This window comes from Notechis scutatus, unplaced genomic scaffold, assembly GCF_049901735.1.
Source record: "Notechis scutatus isolate UNSWTSFEM ecotype Mainland unplaced genomic scaffold, rNotScu1.2 NSCUSCF24, whole genome shotgun sequence".
In the NCBI taxonomy this organism is placed as follows: domain Eukaryota; kingdom Metazoa; phylum Chordata; class Lepidosauria; order Squamata; family Elapidae; genus Notechis; species Notechis scutatus.
In genome coordinates, this window is record NW_028263149.1 from 395999 (window position 1) to 416378 (window position 20380).

Consider the following 20380-nt stretch of genomic DNA (forward strand, 5'->3'; position numbering starts at 1 on the left):
AAGAGACAAGAAAAGACAAAAAAGAAAAGAGAAAGAAGAGAAGAGAGAGAAGGACGAAGAGAAGAGAGAGAAGAGACGAGGAAAGAAGAAGAGAACCCAGAGCCAAGAAAAGAGAAGCGCAAAACCAGAGAAGAGGAAGGAAGAAAAGGGGGAAGGGAGGAGAGAAAGGAGAAGAGACAAGAAGGAAGAGAAAGAAGAGAAGAGAAAGAGAAAAGAAAGAAGAGAAGAGAGAGAGAAGAGACAAGAAAAGACAAAAAAGAAAAGAGAAAGAAGAGAAGAGAGAAAAGAAGGAAGAGAAGAGAGAGAAGAGAACGAGGAAAGAAGAAGAGAACCCAGAGCCAAGAAAAGAGAAGCGCAAAACCAGAGAAGAGGAAGGAAGAAAAGGGGGAAGGGAGGAGAGAAAGGAGAAGAGACAAGAAGGAAGAGAAGAGAAGAGAAGAGAAAGAGAGAAAAAGAGAGAGAAGAGACAAGAAAAGACAAAAAAGAAAAGAGAAAGAAGAGAGAAAAGAAAGAAGAGAAGAGAGAGAAGAGACAATAAAAGACAAAAAAGAAAAGAGAAAGAAAGAAGAAGAGAGAGAAGAGAACGAGGAAAGAAGAAGAGAACCCAGAGCCAAGAAAAGAGAAGCGCAAAACCAGAGAAGAGGAAGGAAGAAAAGGGGGAAGGGAGGAGAGGAAGGAGAAGAGACAAGAAGGAAGAGAAGAGAAGAGAAGAGAAAGAAAAAAAAGAGAGAGAAGAGACAAGAAAAGACAAAAAAGAAAAGAGAAAGAAGAGAAGAGAGAGAAGAGAGGAGGAAAGAAGAAGAGAACCCAGAGCCAAGAAAAGAGAAGCGCAAAACCAGAGAAGAGGAAGGAAGAAAAGGGGGAAGGGAGGAGAGGAAGGAGAAGAGACAAGAAGGAAGAGAAAGAAGAGAAGAGAAAGAGAAAAAAAGACAGAGAAGAGACAAGACAAAAAGAAAAGAGAAAGAAGAGAAGAGAGAGAAGAACGAAGAGAAGAGAGAGAAGAGACGAGTGAAAGAAGAAGAGAACCCAGAGCCAAGAAAAGAGAAGCTTGAAAACCAGAGAAGAGGAAGGAAGAAAAGGGGGAAGGAGGAGAGGAAGGAGAAGAGACAAGAAGGAAGAGAAAGAAGAGAAGAGAAGAGAAAAGAAAAAAAGAGAGAGAAGAGACAAGAAAAGACAAAAAGAAAAGAGAAAGAAGAGAGAAAAAAAGAAAAGAAGAGAGAGAAGAGACAAGAAAAGACAAAAAGAAAAGAGAAAGAAGAGAAGAGAGAAAAGGACTAAGAGAAGAGAGGAGGAAAGAAGAAGAGAACCCAGAGCCAAGAAAAGAGAAGCGTAAAACCAGAGAAGAGGAAGGAAGAAAAGGGGGAGGAGAGAAAGGAGAAGAGACAAGAAGGAAGAGAAAGAAGAGAAGAGAAGAGAAAAGAAAAAGAGAGAGAAGAGACAAGAAAAGACAAAAAAGAAAAGAGAAAGAAGAGAGAAAAAAAGAAAAGAAGAGAGAGAAGAGACAAGAAAAGACAAAAAGAAAAGAGAAAGAAGAGAAGAGAGAAAAGGACGAAGAGAAGAGAGGAGGAAAGAAGAAGAGAACCCAGAGCCAAGAAAAGAGAAGTCGCAAAACCAGAGAAGAGGAAGGAAGAAAAGGGGGAGGAGAGAAAGGAGAAGAGACAAGAAGGAAGAGAAAGAAGAGAAGAGAAAGAGAAAAGAAAGAAGAGAAGAGAGAGAGAAGAGACAAGAAAAGACAAAAAGAAAAGAGAAAGAAGAGAAGAGAGAAAAGAAAGAAGAGAAGAGAGAGAAGAGACAAGAAAGGACAAAAAGAAAAGAGAAAGAAGAGAAGAGAGAGAAGAACGAAGAGAAGAGAGAGAAGAGAACGAGGAAAGAAGAAGAGAACCCAGAGCCAAGAAAAGAGAAGCGAAAAAACCAGAGAAGAGGAAGGAAGAAAAAGGGGGAAGGGAGGAGAGAAAGGAGAAGAGACAAGAAGGAAGAGAAAGAAGAGAAAGAGAAAAGAAAGAAGAGAAGAGAGAGAAGAACGAAGAGAAGAGAGAGAAGAGACGAGGAAAGAAGAAGAGAACACAGAGCCAAGAAAAGAGAAGCGCAAAACCAGAGAAGAGGAAGGAAGAGAAGCCGAAGGAGAGGAGAGGAGAAGAGTCTCAGGAAGAGGGCTCAGCCCAGGGGGAGGGGGCACCAGAGGGCATCCCTCCGCTCCCCGGGCCTCCTCCCCCGCCACGCCGGCCACTCACCCGGGCCCGGCCCTCGGCCGGAGAGGAGGGAGGGCGGCCAGGGGCCCTCGGCCAGGAGGCGCTGGGCGGCCTTTGCTGCACCTTCTCCTTCAGGTGCCCGATGAAGAGGGAACTCTCTAGGCGGCGGCTGCCATCGCGGGCTGGCGAGGGCAAAGTGGACCAGGAGAGTCTGCTTGCCGCTCGCGCCTGTGCCGCCGAGCGAGGCCTCCGTCCGGCTCCGCTGACAGCCACTGGCGGGTGGCGGGAGTGGGGGTGGGGGTGGGGAGAAAAGCGAGAAGAAGGGAAAGGGACGAGAAGAGGAAGAGAGGAGAAAGTTGGGAGCGGAGAGGAGAAAGACGCAGAAAAGACGGAATCGAGGGACTAGACGAGAGAGAGAAGGAGGAGAGGAAGGAGGGAAGAGGGGAAAGAGGGAGAGAAAGGAGAAAGGAGGGAGAGGAGAAAGACTGGAATTGAGAGACTAGACGAGAGAGAGAAGGAAGGAGGGAAGAGGGGAAAGAGGAGAAAGGAGAAAGGAGGGAGAGGAGAAAGAGGGAGAAAGGAGAAAGGAGGGAGAGGAGAAAGACGAGAGAAAGACGGGAATCGAGAGACGAGACAAGAGAGAGAAGGAAGGAGGGAAGAGGGGAAAGAGGGAGAAAGGAGAAAGGAGGGAGAGGAGAAAGACGAGAGAAAGACGGGAATCGAGAGACTAGACGAGAGAGAGAAGGAAGGAGGGAAGAGGGGAAAGAGGGAGAAAGGAGAAAGGAGGGAGAGGAGAAAGACGAGAGAAAGACGGAATCGAGAGACGAGACGAGAGAGAGAAGGAAGGAGGGAAGAGGGGAAAGAGGGAGAAAGGAGAAAGGAGGGAGAGGAGAAAGACGAGAAAAAGACGGGAATTGAGAGACGAGACGAGAGAGAGAAGGAAGGAGGGAAGAGGGGAAAGAGGGAGAAAGGAGAAAGGAGGGAGAGGAGAAAGACGAGAAAAAGACGGAATTGAGAGACTAGACGAGAGAGAGAAGGAAGGAGAGGAAGGAGGAAGAGGGGAAAGAGGGAGAAAGGAGAAAGGAGGGAGAGGAGAAAGACGGAACCGAGAGACGAGACGAGAGAGAGAGAAGGAAGGAGAGGAAGGAGGGAAGAGGGGAAAGAGGGAGAAAGGAGGGAGCGGGAGAGGAGAAAGACGAGAATGGAGAGACGAGACGAGAGAGAGAAGGAAGGAGAGGAAGGAGGGAAGAGGGGAAAGAGGGAGAAAGGAGGAGCGGAGAGGAGAAAGACGAGAATTGAGAGACGAGACAAAAGAGAGAAGGAAGGAGGGAAGAGGGGAAAGAGGGAGAAAGGAGAAAGGAGGGAGAGGAGAAAGACGAGAGAAAGACGGGAATCGAGAGACGAGACGAGAGAGAGAAGGGAGGAGAGGAAGGAGGGAAGAGGGGAAAGAGGGAGAAAGGAGGGAGCGGAGAGGAGAAAGACGGGAATTGAGAGAGACTAGATGAGAGAAGGAAGGAGGGAAGAGGGGAAAGAGGAAGAAAGGAGAAAGGAGGGAGCGGAGAGGAGAAAGACGAGAGAAAGACGGGAATTGAGAGACGAGACAAGAGAGAGAAGGAAGGAGGGAAGAGATGAGAAGAGGAGAAAGGAGGGAGCGGAGAGGAGAAAGACGAGAGAAAGACGGAATTGAGAGACGAGACAAGAGAGAGAAGGAAGGAGAGGAAGGAGGGAAGAGGGGAAAGAGGGAGAAAGGAGAAAGGAGGGAGCGGAGAGGAGAAAGACGGAATTGAGAGACGAGACGAGAGAGAGAAGGGAGGAGAGGAAGGAGGGAAGAGGGAAAGAGGGAGAAAGGAGGGAGCGGAGAGAGAAAGACGGAATTGAGAGACTAGACGAGAGAGAGAAGGAAGGAAGGAGGGAAGCAGGGGAAAGAGGGAGAAAGGAGAAAGGAGGGAGCGGAGAGGAGAAAGACTGAGAGAAAGAAGGGAAGAGAGAGAGAAGACTTGAGAAGGAAGGAGAGGAAGAAGGAAAGAGACGAGAAGAGGAGAAAGGAGAAAGGAGGGAGCTGGAGAGGAGAAAGACTAAAGAAAGACGGGAATTGAGGGATCTAGACAAGAGAGAGAAGGAAGGAGAGGAAGGAGGGAAGAGGGGAAAGAGGGAGAAAGGAGGGAGAGGAGAAAGACGAGAGAAAGACGGAATCGAGGGACTAGACGAGAGAGAGAAGGAAGGAGGGAAGAGGGGAAAGAGGGAGAAAGGAGGGAGCGGAGAGGAGAAAGACGGAATTGAGAGACGAGACAAGAGAGAGAAGGAAGGAGGGAAGAGGGGAAAGAGGAGAAAGGAGAAAGACGAGAGAAAGACGGGAATCGAGAGACGAGACAAGAGAGAGAAGGAAGGAGAGGAAGGAGGGAAGAGACGAGAAGAGGAGAAAGGAGGGAGCGGAGAGGAGAAAGAAGAGCGAAAGATGGGAATCGAGAGACGAGACAAGAGAGAGAAGGAAGGAGAGAAGGAGGGAAGAGGGGAAAGGAGGGAGAGGAGAAAGAAGAGAGAAAGACGGGAATGGAGAGACGAGACGAGAGAGAGAAGGAGGAGAGGAAGGAGGGAAGAGGGGAAAGAGGGAGAAAGGAGGGAGAGGAGAAAGACGAGAGAAAGATGGGAATTGAGAGACGAGACAAGAGAGAGAAGGAAGGAGAGGAAGGAGGGAAGAGGGGAAAGAGGGAGAAAGGAGAAAGGAGGGAGAGGAGAAAGACGAGAGAAAATGGGAATTGGGAGACGAGACAAGAGAGAGAAGGAAGGAGGGAAGAGACGAGAAGAGGAGAAAGGAGAAAGGAGGGAGCGGAGAGGAGAAAGACGGGAATTGAGGGACGAGACAAGAGAGAGAAGGAAGGAGGGAAGAGACGAGAAGAGGAGAAAGGAGAAAGGAGGGAGCGGAGAGGAGAAAGACGAGAGAAAGACGGGAATTGAGAGACGAGACAAGAGAGAGAAGGAAGGAGAGGAAGGAGGGAAGAGGGGAAAGAGGGAGAAAGGAGGGAGCGGAGAGGAGAAAGAAGAGCAAAAGACGGGAATCGAGAGACGAGACAAGAGAGAGAAGGAAGGAGGGAAGAGGGAGAAGAGGGAGAAAGGAGGGAGCGGAGAGGAGAAAGAAGAGCGAAAGACAGGAATTGAGAGACGAGACAAGAGGGAGAAGGAAGGAGGGAAGAGAGGAAAGAGGAGAAAGGAGAAAGGAGGGAGCGGAGAGGAGAAAGACTAGAGAAAGACTTGGAATTGAGAGACGAGACAAGAGAGAGAAGGAAGGAGAGGAAGGAGGGAAGAGGGAAAGAGGGAGAAAGGAGAAAGGAGGGAGAGGAGAAAGACAGGAATTGAGAGACTAGACAAGAGAGAGAAGGAAGGAGGGAAGAGACGAGAAGAGGAGAAAGGAGAAAGGAGGGAGCGGAGAGGAGAAAGACGAGAGAAAGACGGGAATCGAGAGACTCGAGACAAGAGAGAGAAGGAAGGAGAGGAAGGAGGGAAAAGAGGGAGAAAGGAGGGAGCGGAGAGGAGAAAGACGGGAATTGAGAGATGAGACGAGAGAGAGAAGGAAGGAGGGAAGAGGGGAAAGAGGAGAAAGGAGGGAGCGGAGAGGAGAAAGACGGAATTGAGAGACGAGACGAGAGAGAGAAGGAAGGAGGGAAGAGGGGAAAGAGGAGAAAGGAGAGAAAGCTGAGAGGAGAAAGACGAGAGAAAGAAGGGAATTGAGAGACGAGACAAAAGAGGGAAGGAAGGAGAGGAAGGAGGGAAGAGGGGAAAGAGGGAGAAAGGAGAAAGGAGGGAGAGGAGAAAGACGAGAGAAAGACGGGAATCGAGAGACTAGACAAGAGAGAGAAGGAAGGAGAGGAAGGAGGGAACAGGGGAAAGAGGGAGAAAGGAGGGAGCGGAGAGGAGAAAGACGGGAATTGAGAGACGAGACGAGAGAGAGGAGGGAAGAGGGGAAAGAGGAGAAAGGAGAAAGGAGGGAGCGGAGAGGAGAAAGACGAGAGAAAGACGGGAATCGAGAGACGAGACAAGAGAGAGAAGGAAGGAGAGGAAGGAGGGAAGAGACGAGAAGAGGAGAAAGGAGAAAGGAGGAGCGGAGAGGAGAAAGACGAGAGAAAGACGGGAATTGAGGGACGAGACAAGAGAGAGAAGGAAGGAGAGGAAGGAGGGAAGAGACGAGAAGAGGAGAAAGGAGAAAGGAGGGAGCGGAGAGGAGAAAGACGAGAGAAAGACGGGAATTGAGGGACTAGACAAGAGAGAGAAGGAAGGAGAGGAAGGAGGGAAGAGACGAGAAGAGGAGAAAGGAGAAAGGAGGGAGCGGAGAGGAGAAAGACGAGAGAAAGACGGGAATCGAGAGACGAGACAAGAGAGAGAAGGAAGGAGGAAGGAGGGAAGAGACGAGAAGAGGAGAAAGGAGGGAGCGGAGAGGAGAAAGACGAGAGAAAGACGGAATTGAGGGACGAGACAAGAGAGAGAAGGAAGGAGAGGAAGGAGGGAAGAGGGGAAAGAGGAGAGAGGAGAAAGGAGGGAGCGGAGAGGAGAGGAGAAAGACGAGAGAAAGAAGGGAAGAGAGAGAGAAGACAGAGAAGGAAGGAGAGGAAGAAGGGAAGAGGGGAAAGAGGAGAAAGGAGAAAGCGGAGAGGAGAAAGAAGAGCGAAAGACGGAATTGAGAGACGAGACAAGAGAGAGAAGGAAGGAGGGAAGAGGGGAAAGAGGAGAGGAGAAGAGAAAGAAAGAGGCAAGGAAGAAAGAGGAGAGAAGTGCGAAGGGAAAGGAAAGTGGAGAGACAGAAGAGGCGAGAAAGAAAGAAGGGAAAAGTGAAGAGAAAGAGGAAAAGAGAAGAGAAAGAAGAGGCAAGGAAGGTTGAAGAAAAAGAAGAGAAAAAGAGAAGAAAAAGGAGAGGAGAAAGAGAAAGAGAAAAAGGAGACAAGAAAGAAGGGGAAGAGTCCAGAAAGAAGGGAAGAGACGAGAAAAGGAGAAAGGAAAGAGAAGAGAAAGAAGAGAAGAGAAAAGAACGAAGAGAAAGAAAAAGAAAAAAAAAAGAGAAGGGGAGAGCGAAGAGAAAGAAGAGACAAGGAAGAAGAGAGAGGAGACAAAAGAGGAGAAAGAACAGAAAAGAGAAAGAAGAGAAAAGAACGGAGAGAAGAGGAAACAAGAGAAGAAGAATGGAGAGAAAAGAGGAAGGAAGGCAGGAGAAAGAGAAGTCAAGAGCGCTGGATGGGACCTTGGAGGTCATCTAGTCCAGCCCGGCTTGATCCAGACAAGAGCCACCCCGAGTGGGTAGTGGGACTTTCAGGTGACCCTGGGAGACACTGACCCGCCCCTGCCCTTCCCTCCGCTCACCTGGGGGTTGCCGTGGTTACGGATGTCCAGCTGGGCAAAGGAGCAGATGTCCCCTGACGCCCACCACCTCCACCGAGAAGTTCCGGAAGAAGTCCACGATCTCCAGGGCTTTGGCACCGCAGGGCGAAGATGAGGAGGAACGGGGTCACGATGGACTGAGCAGCTCCTCCAGGATGAAGACCTGAGGAAGACAGAAGAGCCGAAGAGCATGGACGATGATCGGAGGGACGTGGGAAGGAGAAGATCTGAGGATCGTGGAAGGAGAAGATCTGAGGATCGTGGAAGGAGAAGATCTGAGGAGCGTGGAAGGAGGAGAAGATCTGAGGAGCGTGGAAGGAGGAGAAGATTGAGGAACATGGAAGATCTGAGGATCATGGAAGGAGGAGAAGATCTGAGGATCATGGAAGGAGGAGAAGATTGGAGGAACATGGAAAGAGAAGATTGGAGGAACATGGAAGATCTGAGAATCATGGAAAGAGGAGAAGATCAGAGGATCATGGAAAGAGGAGAAGATTGAGGAACATGGGAAGATCTGAGGATCATGGAAAGAGGAGAAGATCAGAGGATCATGGAAAGAGGAGATCGGAGGAACATGGAAGAAGATTGGAGGATCATGGAAGAAGATCTGAGGATCATGGAAGGAGAAGATCTGAGGATCGTGGAAGGAGAAGATCTGAGGATCGTGGAAGAAGATCTGAGGATCATGGAAGGAGGAGAAGATCTGAGGAGCATGGAAGGAGGAGAAGATTGGAGGAACATGGAAGATCTGAGGATCATGGAAGGAGGAGAAGATCAGAGGATCATGGAAGAAGATCTGAGGATCATGGAAGGAGGAGAAGATCTGAGGATCATGGAAGGAGGAGAAGATTGGAGGAACATGGAAGATCGGAGGATCATGGAAAGAGGAGAAGATCGAGGATCATGGAAAGAGGAGAAGATCGGAGGATCATGGAAACAGGAGAAGATTGAGGAACATGGAAGATCTGAGGATCATGGAAGGAGGAGAAGATCAGAGGATCATGGAAGAAGATCTGAGGATCATGGAAAGAGGAGAAGATTGAGGAACATGGAAGATCTGAGGATCATGGAAGGAGGAGAAGATCAGAGGATCATGGAAGAAGATCTGAGGATCATGGAAGGAGGAGAAGATCTGAGGATCATGGAAGGAGGAGAAGATTGGAGGAACATGGAAGATCGGAGGATCATGGAAAGAGGAGAAGATCGGAGGATCATGGAAGGAGGAGAAGATCGGAGGATCATGGAAAGAGGAGAAGATTGAGGAACATGGAAGATCTGAGGATCATGGAAGGAGGAGAAGATCAGAGGATCATGGAAGAAGATCTGAGGATCATGGAAAGAGGAGAAGATTGGAGGAACATGGAAGATCTGAGGATCATGGAAGGAGGAGAAGATCAGAGGATCATGGAAGAAGATCTGAGGATCATGGAAAGAGGAGAAGATTGGAGGAACATGGAAGATCTGAGGATCATGGAAAGAGGAGAAGATCAGAGGATCATGGAAGGAGGAGAAGATCAGAGAATCATGGAAAGAGAAGATCAGAGGATCATGGAAAGAGGAGAAGATTGGAGGAACATGGAAGATCTGAGGATCATGGAAAGAGGAGAAGATCAGAGGATCATGGAAGAAGATCTGAGGATCATGGCAGGAGGAGAAGATCTGAGGATCATGGAAGGAGGAGAAGATTGAGGAACATGGAAGATCTGAGGATCATGGAAAGAGGAGAAGATCGGAGGATCATGGAAAGAGGAAAAGATCTGAGGATCATGGAAACAGGAGAAGATTGAGGAACATGGAAGATCTGAGGATCATGGAAGGAGGAGAAGATCAGAGGATCATGGAAGAAGATATGAGGACTCATGGAAAGAGGAGAAGATTGAGGAACATGGAAGATCTGAGGATCATGGAAAGAGGAGAAGATCGGAGGATCATGGAAGGAGGAGAAGATCAGAGAATCATGGAAAGAGGAGAAGATCAGAGGATCATGGAAAGAGGAGAAGATTGAGGAACATGGAAGATCTGAGGATCATGGAAAGAGGAGAAGATCGGAGGGTCATGGAAAGAGGAGAAGATCGGAGGATCATGGAAGGAGGAGAAGATCTGAGGAACATGGAAGAAGATCTGAGGATCATGGAAGAAGATCTGAGGATCATGGAAGGAGGAGAAGATCGGAGGATCATGGAAAGAGAAGATCGGATGAACATGGAAGAAGATCTGAGGATCATGGAAGGAGGAAAAGATTGGAGGAACATGGAAGAAGATCTGAGGATCATGGAAGGAGGAGAAGATCAGAGGATCATGGAAAGAGAAGATCGGATGAACATGGAAGAACATCTGAGGATCATGGAAAGAGGAGAAGATTGGAGGAACATGGAAGATCTGAGGATCATGGAAAGAGGAGAAGATCAGAGGATCATGGAAAGAGGAGAAGATTGAGGAACATGGAAGATCTGAGGATCATGGAAAGAGGAGAAGATCAGAGGATCATGGAAAGAGGAGAAGATTGAGGAACATGGAAGATCTGGAGGATCATGGAAGGAGGAGAAGATCAGAGAATCATGGAAGAAGATCTCAGGATCATGGAAGGAGGAGAAGATCAGAGGATCATGGAAAGAGGAGAAGATCGGAGGAACATGGAAGAAGATCTGAGGATCATGGAAGAAGATCTGAGGATCATGGAAGGAGGAGAAGATCGGAGGATCATGGAAAGAGGAGAAGATCAGAGGATCATGGAAAGAGGAGAAGACAGGAGGAACATGGAAGAAGATCTGAGGATCATGGAAGAAGATCTGAGGATCATGGAAGGAGGAGAAGATTGGAGGAACATGGAAGAAGATCTGAGGATCATGGAAGGAGGAGAAGATCAGAGGATCATGGAAAGAGAAGATCGGATGAACATGGAAGAACATCTGAGGATCATGGAAAGAGGAGAAGATTGGAGGAACATGGAAGATCTGAGGATCATGGAAGGAGGAGAAGATCAGAGAATCATGGAAGAAGATCTCAGGATCATGGAAGGAGGAGAAGATCGGAGGATCATGGAAAGAGGAGAAGATCGGAGGAACATGGAAGAAGATCTGAGGATCATGGAAGAAGATCTGAGGATCATGGAAGGAGGAGAAGATCGGAGGATCATGGAAAGAGGAGAAGATCAGAGGATCATGGAAAGAGAAGACAGAGGAACATGGAAGAAGATCTGAGGATCATGGAAGAAGATCTGAGGATCATGGAAGAAGATCTGAGGATCATGGAAGGAGCAGAAGATCAGAGGATCATGGAAAGAGGAGATCGGAGGATCATGGAAAGAGGAGATAGGAGGAACATGGAAGATCTGAGGATCATGGAAAGAGGAGAAGATTGGAGGAACATGGAAGATCTGAGGATCATGGAAAGAGGAGAAGATCAGAGGATCATGGAAAGAGGAGAAGATTGGAGGAACATGGAAGATCTGAGGATCATGGAAGGAGGAGAAGATCAGAGAATCATGGAAGAAGATCTGAGGATCATGGAAGGAGGAGAAGATTGGAGGAACATGGAAGAAGATCTGAGGATCATGGAAGGAGGAGAAGATCAGAGGATCATGGAAAGAGAAGATCGGATGAACATGGAAGAACATCTGAGGATCATGGAAAGAGGAGAAGATTGGAGGAACATGGAAGATCTGAGGATCATGGAAGGAGGAGAAGATCAGAGAATCATGGAAGAAGATCTCAGGATCATGGAAGGAGGAGAAGATCGGAGGATCATGGAAAGAGGAGAAGATCGAGGAACATGGAAGAAGATCTGAGGATCATGGAAGAAGATCTGAGGATCATGGAAGGAGGAGAAGATCGGAGGATCATGGAAAGAGGAGAAGATCAGAGGATCATGGGAAAGAGGAGAAGACAGGAGGAACATGGAAGAAGATCTGAGGATCATGGAAGAAGATCTGAGGATCATGGAAGGAGAAGAAGATCAGAGGATCATGGAAAGAGGAGATCGAGGATCATGGAAAGAGGAGATTGAGGAACATGGAAGATCTGAGGATCTTGGAAAGAGAAGAAGATTGAGGAACATGAAGATCTGAGGATCATGGAAAGAGGAGAAGATCAGAGGATCATGGAAAGAGGAGATAGGAGGAACATGGAAGATCTGAGGATCATGGAAAGAGGAGAAGATTGGAGGATCATGGAAGGAGGAGAAGATCAGAGGATCATGGAAAGAGGAGAAGACAGAGGATCATGGAAAGAGGAGAAGATTGGAGGAACATGGAAGATCAGAGGATTGCATGGAAAGAGGAGAAGATCGGAGGAACATGGAAGAAGATCTGAGGATCATGGAAGGAGAAGCTTGGAAGAACATGGAAGAAGATCTGAGGATCATGGAAGAAGATCTGAGGATCATGGAAGGAGGAGAAGATCGGAGGACCATGGAAAGAGGAGATCGGAGGACCATGGAAGGAAAATCGGAGCATCGTGGGAAGAAGATCTTGAGGATCAGGCGGAAGGAGGAGAAGAGATCGGAGGACCATGGAAAGAGGAGATCGGAGGACCATGGAAGAAGATCTGGAGGATCCTGGCAGGAGGAGAAGATCGGAGGAACACGGAGGGAGAAGAGCCGAAGCCAAAAGAAGTGTGTGTGTGTGGGGGGTCCCAAGGGCCGTCCTCCTCCGCTACTCACCGCCTTGTACTGGAAGAGCTGGGCCAACTCCTCGCGGAAAGTCCGACCTTGGCGGGACTGGCCAGTGGTCAAAGGCTGGATGGGCCAACCGGACTGAGGAGCGTTCGGCACAGGACCCGGGGAAGCTCGACTGAGGAAAGGCCCTGCGACTGGAGAGGAAGGCAGCTCGACCAACACACACACACAAGGGGCTGGGTCAAAAGTCGCCGGGACTGCGAAAGCCGCCCGACAGGGACTGAGGGCCCGCCGCAAAGGTTGACGGGAGGCCGTCCCAACTTTTGGGAGAGGGGTCGGTGGTGGCGGCAGGAAATGGCCTGGCCTCGCAAGGGCTGGGAGCCCCTCGACAAGGGCTAAGAAAGTTCCCACCTCTCCAACGGACTAGGAACGGCCAAGGCAAAGGACTGAGTAAAAAGCCTGACCTCGACAAAGGACTGAGTAAAAAGCCCGACCTCGACAAAGGACTGAGGAAAAAGCCCGACTCTCGACAAAGGACTGAGGAAAAAGCCCGACCTCTAATTTCACAAAGGACTGAGTAAAAAAGCCCGACTTACAAAGGACAAATTCGACAAAGGACTGAGTAAAAAGCCCGACTCGACAAAGGACTGAGTAAAAAGCCCGACCGACAAAGGACTGAGGAAAAGCCCGACTCGACAAAGGACTGAGGAAAAGCCCACCTCGACAAAGGACTGAGGAAAAAGCCCGACCTCGACAAAGGACTGAGGTAAAAAGTCCGACTCGACAAAGGACTGGAGTAAAAAGCCCGACCGACAAAGGACTGAGTAAAAAGCCCGACCTCGACAAAGGACTGAGTAAAAAGCCCGACCTCGACAAAGGACTGAGTAAAAGCCCGACTCGACAAAGGACTGAGTAAAAGCCCGACCTTGACAAAGGACTGAGTAAAAAAGCTCCAGACTCGGCAAAGGACTGAGGTAAAAAGCCCGACCTGACAAAGGACTGAGTAAAAAGCCCGACTCTCGACTAAAGGACTGAGTAAAAGTCCGACCTGACAAAGGACTGAGGAAAAGCCTGACCGACAAAGGACTGAGGTAAAAGTCCGACTCTGACAAAGGACTGAGGAAAAGCCCGACCTCGCAGCAAAGGACTGAGGAAAAGCCCGACCTGACAAAGGACTGAGGAAAAGTCCGACTCGACAAAGGACTGAGGAAAAGCCCGACTGACAAAGGACTGAGGAAAAGCCCACCGACAAAGGACTTGAGGAAAAAGCCCGACTCGACAAAGGACTGAGGAAAAGCCCGACTCGACAAAGGACTGAGTAAAAAGCCCGACTCTGGACAAAGGACTGGAGGAAAAGCCCGAATTCTCGACAAAGGACTGAGTAAAAAGCCCCACCCCACAAAGGACTGAGGAAAAGTCCGACTCGACAAAGGACTGAGTAAAAAGCCCTAATTCTAATAAAGGACTGAGTAAAAAGCCCGACCTCAACAAAGGACTGAGTAAAAAGCCCGACCTCGACAAAGGACTGAGGAAAAAGCCCGACTCTCGACAAAGGACTGAGTAAAAAGTCCGACCTCAACAAAAGACTGAGGAAAAAGCCCGACCTCAACAAAGGACTGAGTAAAAAGTCCCGACCGACAAAGGACTGAGTAAAAGCCCGACCTGCACAAAGGACTGAGTAAAAGCCCGACCTCGACAAAGGACTGAGTAAAAAGCCCGAATTTCAGACAAAGGACTGAGTAAAAGCCCGAACTCTACAAAGGACTGAGTAAAAAGCCCGACTCGACAAAGGACTGAGTAAAAAGCCCTACTCGACAAAGGACTGAGGAAAAAGCCCGACTCCCACAAAGGACTGAGTAAAAGCCCGACTCGACAAAGGACTGAGGAAAAAGCCCGACTCGACAAAGGACTGAGTAAAAAGTCCGACTCGACAAAGGACTGAGTAAAAAGCCCGACTCCGACAAAGGACTGAGTAAAAAGCCCGACCTCACAAAGGACTGAGTAAAAAGTCCGATCTAGACAAAGGACTGAGTAAAAAGCCCGACCTCAACAAAGGACTGAGGAAAAAGTCAGACCTGAACTGGAGGGGGCGATAGGGCTTCCTATCACCCGTAGTCAAGCGGTCTGGTAGAGCGAATGAACGAAGGGGTTGGGGAAGGAGGAAAGGAGGGAGGAGATGGGGAGGGATGGGAGGAAGGCATGAGGGAGGGAAGGGAGGAAAGGAAAGAAGGACGGAAGGACGGAAAGACAGGAAGGGAAGAGATCGGGGGAAAGGATACGAAGGGAAGGAAGGAAGGAGAGAGGAAGGACGAGAGGGAGGGAGGAAGGCCGAAAGAAGGGAGGAAAAGAGGGACGAGAGGACGGACGAGGGAGGAAGGAAGGAAAAAAGGAAGGAAAAGAGAGAAAGGAATCGAGAGGACTTGGACGAGAGGGAGGGAGGAAAAAGGAAAGAGAGAAAGGAAGGAGAGGACGGACGAGAGGGAGGGAGGGAGGGAGGAGAGGAAGGGAAGGAGGGAGGGAGAAGAGAAGGAATCGGAGGAAGGAGACAGGAAAAAGGAAGGAAGGAGGGAGGGAAGGAGAGGGAGGAAGGAAGGAGATAGGGAGGGTAGAAAAGAAGGAGGGAGGGGAGGGAGGGAAGGAAAGAACGATGGGAAGCACGGAAAGACAGACAGGAATCGAGAGTTTACTACGAAGGGGAGGAAAGCGATACGAAGGGGGAGGAAGGAAGGGAGAGAGGACAGACGAGAGGAGGGAGGAAGGAAAAAAGACGGAAGGAAAGAGAGAAAGGAACGAGGAGGACGGACGAGAGGGAGGAGGAAGGAGAGAGGGAAGGACTGACTAGAGGGAGGGAGGAAGGAAAAAAAGATCGGAAGGAAAGAGAGAAAGGAACGAGGGAGGACAGACGAGAGAGGGAGGAGGAAGGAAAAAGAAGGAAAGAAAGGAACGAGAGGACTGAGAGAGGGAGGGAGGAAGGAAGGAGAGGAAGGACGAGAGGGAGGGAGGAAGGAAGGAAAAAAGAAGAAAGGAAAGAGAGAAAGGAACGAGAGGACGGACGAGAGGGAGGGAGGGAGGAATGAGAAAGGACAGGACGAGAGGGAGGGAGGAAGGAAAAGAAGGAAGGAAGAGAGAGAAAGGAACGAGAGGACGGACGAGAGGGAGGGAGGAGAGGACGGAGGAGGAGGGAGGAAGGAGAGGGAAGGACGAGAGGGAGGGAGGAGGGAAGGAAAAAGAAGGAAGGAAAGAGAGAAAGGAACGAGAGGACGTGGACGAGAGGGAGGGAGGAGAGGAAGGACTGAGAGGAGGGAGGAAGGAGAGGAAGGACGGAAGGAGGAGAAAGGAAGAAGGAGGACGGAGCAGAAAGGAACCAGAGGAACTTGAGAGGAGGGAGGGAGGAGAGAGGAAGGACGAGAGGAGGGAGGAAGGAAAGAAGAAGAAGGAAAGAGAGAAAGGAACCAGGAGGACGGATGAGAGGGAGGGAGGAAGGAGAGGAGGGAGGGAGGAAGAGAGAGGAAGGACGAGAGGGAGGGAGGGAAGGAAAAAAGAAGGAAGGAAAGAGAGAAAGGAACGAGAGGAGGAGGAAGGAGGAAGGAGGGAGGGAGGAGGAAGGAGAAGGAGGAAGGACGAGAGGGAGGGAGGAAGGAGGAAAGGGAAGAAGGAAGGAAAGGAGGAGAGAGGAAGGAAGGAAGGAAGAGAGGACGGAAGGAGGGAGGGGAGGGAGGAGGAGGAAGAGGAAGGACGAGAAGGAGGGAGGGAGGAAAGGAAGAAGGAAGGAAGGAGAGAGGAGAAGGAAACTAGAGGACGGATGAGAGGAGGAAGGAAGGAGAGGAAGGAATAGAGGAGGGAAGGAAGGAAGGAAGGAAGGAATAAAGAGGGAAGGAAGGAAGGAAGGAAGGAAGAAGGAGGAAGGAAGGAAGGAAGAAGGAAGTAAGGAAGGAAGGAAGGAAGGAAGTGAAGGAAGGAAGGAAGGAAGGAAGGAAGGAAGGAAGGAAGGAAGGAAGGAAGGAAGGGAAGAAGGAAGGGGAGGAATGAATGAATGAAAGGGTGAAGAATGATGAAATGAAGGAAGAATGAATGAAGGAATGAATGAAATGAATGAATGAATGAATGAAATGAATGAATGAAATGAATGAGGAATGAGTGAATGAAATGAAATGAATGAATGAAATGAATGAAATGAATGAAATGAATGAATGAATGAATGAATGAATGAAATGAAATGAATGAATGAATGAGAATGAGAAATGAAATGAGATGATGAATGAAATGAATGAATGAAAATGAATGAAATGAAGGAATGAATGAAATGAAATGAAATGGTGGCGGGAATGAAATGAATGAAATGATGAATGATGAATGAATGAATGAAGGATGAATGAATGAATGAATGAAATGAAATGAAATGAATGAATGAAATGAATGAATGAATGAAATGAAATGAAATGAATGAATGAATGAAATGAATGAAATGAATGAATGAGAATGAATGAATGAAATGAATGAATGAATGAATGAATGAATGAATGATGATGGTATCGAATGAATGAATGAAATGAACAAGAATGATAGCCTAGAATAATGGCAATGAATGATGTAATGAATAAAATGGTAATGAATGATCAATGAAATGAAATGAATGAAAATGATAATGGTACGAATGAATGAAAATGAATGAGTCGAAACGAATGAAAATGAATGCGAATGAATGGACGATGAATGAATGAATGATAATGAAATGAATGAATGAATGAATGATGTATACCTGAATGGTTGAATGAAAATGGAATGATAGCCGAATCGTCAATGAATGAATGAAATGAATGGTCGATGGAAATGAGCCAGTTTAATGAATGAATGGAATGAACGAATGAATGAATGATAATGAATGGATGAATGAAAATGGAATGAATGATTTGAATGAATGATGAAATGAATGAATGAATGAATGATGAATGAAATGAATGAATGAATGAACAATGAAAATGATGAAATGAATGAATGTAAATGAATGACAATGAATGAATGAAATGAAATGATGGTAATGACGATAATGTATGAATGAATGCGAATGAAATGAACAATGAATGAATGTAAATGAAATGAATGATGAACAATGAAATGAAAATAATGTAAATGAATGAATGATGGTCAATGATGAAATGGTAATGAAGAATGAATGAATGAATGGAATGAATGAATGCAATGAAATGAATGGAATGAATGAATTTAATGAATGAATGAATGAGATGTATCGAATGAATGAATGAATGAATGAATGAACAAATGAATGTTTGAAATGAATGAATGAATGAATGAAATGATAATGAATGAATGAGTCGGGAATCAATGAAATAGAATGGCCACGAATGAAATGAATGAATGAATGATGGTCGAGGAATGAATGGTATCGAATGAATGATGGTATCGAGAATAATGAAACATGAACAGGCCGAATGAAATGATGGTAATGGGAATGGAATGAATGTGAATGAATGAATGAATGAATGAATGAAATGGGAATGAAAGTCAATGAATGATAATGAATGAATGGTAATGAATGGAAATGAAATGGTAATGCAATAATGAAAATGAATGATATGAATGAATGACAATGAATGAATGAATGAATGATGGAATGAAATGAAATGAATGAAATGAAATGAATGGAGGAAATGAATGAATGAATGAATGATAACTGACTCTCGAATGAGGAATGAATGAAATGAAATGAAAGGGGTGTGATTCGCTAGGGCACCTTTCAGTTTTCATGGAGGAAAAAATAAGGGAGGGAGAAAAATAAAATAAACCTGCTTCCGCCTTACCAGCACCTCCTCCCAGTTGCAGTTGAAAGGAGGTGTAACTACTGGCCGAGGCCCGGGGTGATTCGCTAGGAAAACCTTTCAGCTTCCGGGGGAGGAAAATAAGGGAGGGAGAAAAACAAAAATAAACCTGCTTCCGTCACCAGCACCTCCTCCCAGTTGCAGTTGCACAGAGGAGTAAAGGAGGTGGGAACTACCGCCTGAGGCCCGCGTGAGCTTGATAGGAAAACTTTTCAGTTTCCGCGGAGGAAAATAAAGGGAGGGAGAAAAATCAATAAACCTGCTCCGCCTACCAGCACCTCCTCCCAGTTGCAGTTGCACAGAGTGAGCAAAGGAGGTGCAACTACTCGCTCGAGGCCCGGGGGTGATTAGCCAGAAAACTTTTCAGCTTCCATGAGGAAAATAAGGGAGGGAGAATCAATCAATCTGACCTGCCTACCGCCCACCAGCACCTCCCAGTTGCAGCTGTGCACAGGAGGAGTAAAGGAGGTGGCTCGAGGCCCTGGGTGATTCGCTAGGGAAAACTTTTTCTGAAGTTTCGCTGAGGGAAAATAAGGAGGGGAAAATCAACTGAATCCTGCTCCGCCACCACAAAGCACCTTTTAAGCACAGAGGAGGAGTAAAGGAGGTGTAACTACTCACCGGAGGCCCCGGGGGTGTGATTCAGCTAGGAAAACTTTTCAGCTTCACATGGAGGAAACCAAGGGAGGGAGAAAAATAAAATAAACCTGCTTCCGCCTACCAGCACCTCCTCCCAGTTGCAGTTGCACAGAGGAGAAAGGAGGTGTAACTACGAGGCAGGGGTGATTCGCTAGGAAAACTTTTCAGCTTCCGCGGAGGAAAATAAGGGAGGAGAAAAATAAAAATAAACCTGCTTCCGCCTACCAGCACCTCCTCCCAGTTGCAGTTGCACAGAGGAGAAAGGAGGTGTAACTACTCGCTACGAGGCCCGGGGGTGATTTTCGCTAGGAAAACTTTTCAGCGGCGGAGGAAAATAAGGGAGGGAGAAAAATCAATCAATCCTGCCTCCGCCTACCAGCACCTCCTCCCAGTTGCAGTTGCACAGAGGAGTAAAGGAGGTGTAACTTACTCGCCGAGGCCCTGGGTGATTCGCTAGGAAAACTTTTCAGTTTCCGCGGAGGAAAATAAGGGAGGGAGAAAAATCAATCAATCCTGCCTCCGCCTACCAGCACCTCCTCCCAGTTGCAGTTGCACAGAGGAGTAAAGGAGGTGTAACTACTCGCTCGAGGCCCGGGGTGATTAGCTAGGAAAACTTTTCAGTTTCCGCGGAGGAAAATAAGGGAGGAGAAAAATCAATAAACCTGCTTCGCCTACCAGCACCTCCTCCCAGTTGCAGTTGCACAGAGGAGTAAAGGAGGTGTAACTACTCGCTCGAGGCCCGGGGGTGATTCGCTAGGAAAACTTTTCAGTTGCCGCGGAGGAAAATAAGGGAGGGAGAAAAATAAAATAAACCTGCCTCCGCCTACCAGCACCTCCTCCCAGTTGCAGTTGCACAGAGGAGGAAAGGAGGTGTAACTACTCGCTCGAGGCCCGGGGTGATTCGCTAGGAAAACTTTTCAGTTTCCGCGGAGGAAAATAAGGGAGGGAGAAAAATAAATAAACCTGCTTCCGCCTACCAGCACCTCCTCCCAGTTGCAGTTGCACAGAGGAGGAAAGGAGGTGTAACTACTCGCCGAGGCCCGGGGGTGATTCGCTAGGAAAACTTTTCAGTTTCCGCGGAGGAAAATAAGGGAGGGAGAAAAATAAATCAACCTGCCTCCGCCTACCAGCACCTCCTCCCAGTTGCAGTTGCACAGAGGAGTAAAGGAGGTGTAACTACTCGCCGAGGCCCGGGGTGATTCGCTAGGAAAACTTTTCAGTTTCCGCGGAGGAAAATAAGGGAGGGAGAAAATCAATCAATCCTGCCTCCGCCTACCAGCACCTTCTCCTTTACTCCACAGAGGAGTAAAGGAGGTGTAACTACTCGCCGAGGCCCGGGGTGATTCGCTAGGAAAACTTTTCAGTTTCCCGGAGGAAAATAAGGGAGGAGAAAATAAATCAATCCTGCCTCCGCCTACCAGCACTCTCCTCCCAGTTGCAGTTGCACAGAGGAGTAAAGGAGGTGTAACTACTCGCCGAGGCCCGGGGGTGATTCGCTAGGAAAACTTTTCAGTTTCCGCGGAGGAAAATAAGGGAGGGAGAAAATCAATCAATCCTGCCTCCGCCTACCAGCACCTCCTCCCAGCTGCAGTTGCACAGAGGAGTAAAGGAGGTGCAACTACTCGCCGAGGCCCGGGGGTGATTCGCTAGGAAAACTTTTCAGTTTCCGCGGAGGAAAATAAGGGAGGGAGAAAAATAAAATAAACCTGCTTCCGCCTACCAGCACCTCCTCCCAGT

General features: G+C 48.0%; 1 pseudogene across 1 annotated transcript in view; it reads right to left on the reverse strand.

Annotated features, from left to right (window-relative positions):
- The window catches only part of LOC113432640 (autophagy-related protein 9A-like), a 48765-nt pseudogene that overhangs the window by 18687 nt on the left and 9698 nt on the right, over positions 1–20380 (reverse strand). Inside the window, exons 6-9 of the transcript XR_015746281.1 lie at positions 12764–13397; positions 12213–12287; positions 7536–7716; positions 2221–2461 (exon numbers count right to left, since the gene is read on the reverse strand). The product of XR_015746281.1 is annotated as an autophagy-related protein 9A-like (transcript). The remainder of the gene's footprint in view (positions 1–2220; positions 2462–7535; positions 7717–12212; positions 12288–12763; positions 13398–20380) is intronic.